We start from the raw sequence: 722 nt of genomic DNA, 5'->3' as shown, positions 1-722 counted from the left end.
TTGTTCACTGTATTCCATTATCGAGTATGGATTGAAATAATGCCTTGAATCTTTCAGTCTATAGCCAATTAGCATTGTTTTCTTTAAATTTTCCATTCTCCAATTACTGTCTGTTTCTTCCAAGGACTTTTTTCCCACTTGCCAATCCTTCTACATGTCAACTTCTTGGCTCTTAGAGTACTAGACACTGCTTTAGGTACTGGTTATGACAGTGAACAAGACACAAAAGGTCCCTGACATAGAATTTCCATGTTAGTCAAGGCACTCAGACAATAAATGTATAAATAAGTATAAGTTAAGGAAATTCTCATTGATATGTATATATAAAATTCAGTGCAACAAGATGGACACACAGTAGTGATAGTAGTGGGGGGGATCTTTTTCAACAGTGTGTAGATAACATTTGAGCCAAGATTGGGAATATCATAGAGGAGCAGGCCAGGTAAACCACTGTGGTAGAAGATGCTGCCAGAGTTTATGGGAGCTGAGAAGACAAGTGTTCTAGGTCCCAGAAGCACAAAATAGGCTAGTGTGGCTGGAGTAAAGTACACAAAGGAGGCTGTGTGATAGAAGGTGAGTTTGGCAAAATAGGCAAAGGCCAGATCATTTTGACTGTCTTGGTCTCACTTTGCATTTGGTGACTTGTGTGGCAGAGACATAGAACCACTGGAATATGCACGTGTGAATATGTGACTGTGTATAAAACTATATATATATATAGT

The sequence above is a fragment of the Fukomys damarensis genome, unplaced genomic scaffold (genome assembly GCF_012274545.1).
Source record: "Fukomys damarensis isolate Sample0158 unplaced genomic scaffold, DMR_v1.0_HiC HiC_scaffold_39, whole genome shotgun sequence".
Classification (NCBI taxonomy): Eukaryota; Metazoa; Chordata; class Mammalia; order Rodentia; family Bathyergidae; genus Fukomys; species Fukomys damarensis.
The sequence above is the reverse complement of the archived record's forward strand: the minus strand, read 5'-3'. Positions refer to the sequence as shown.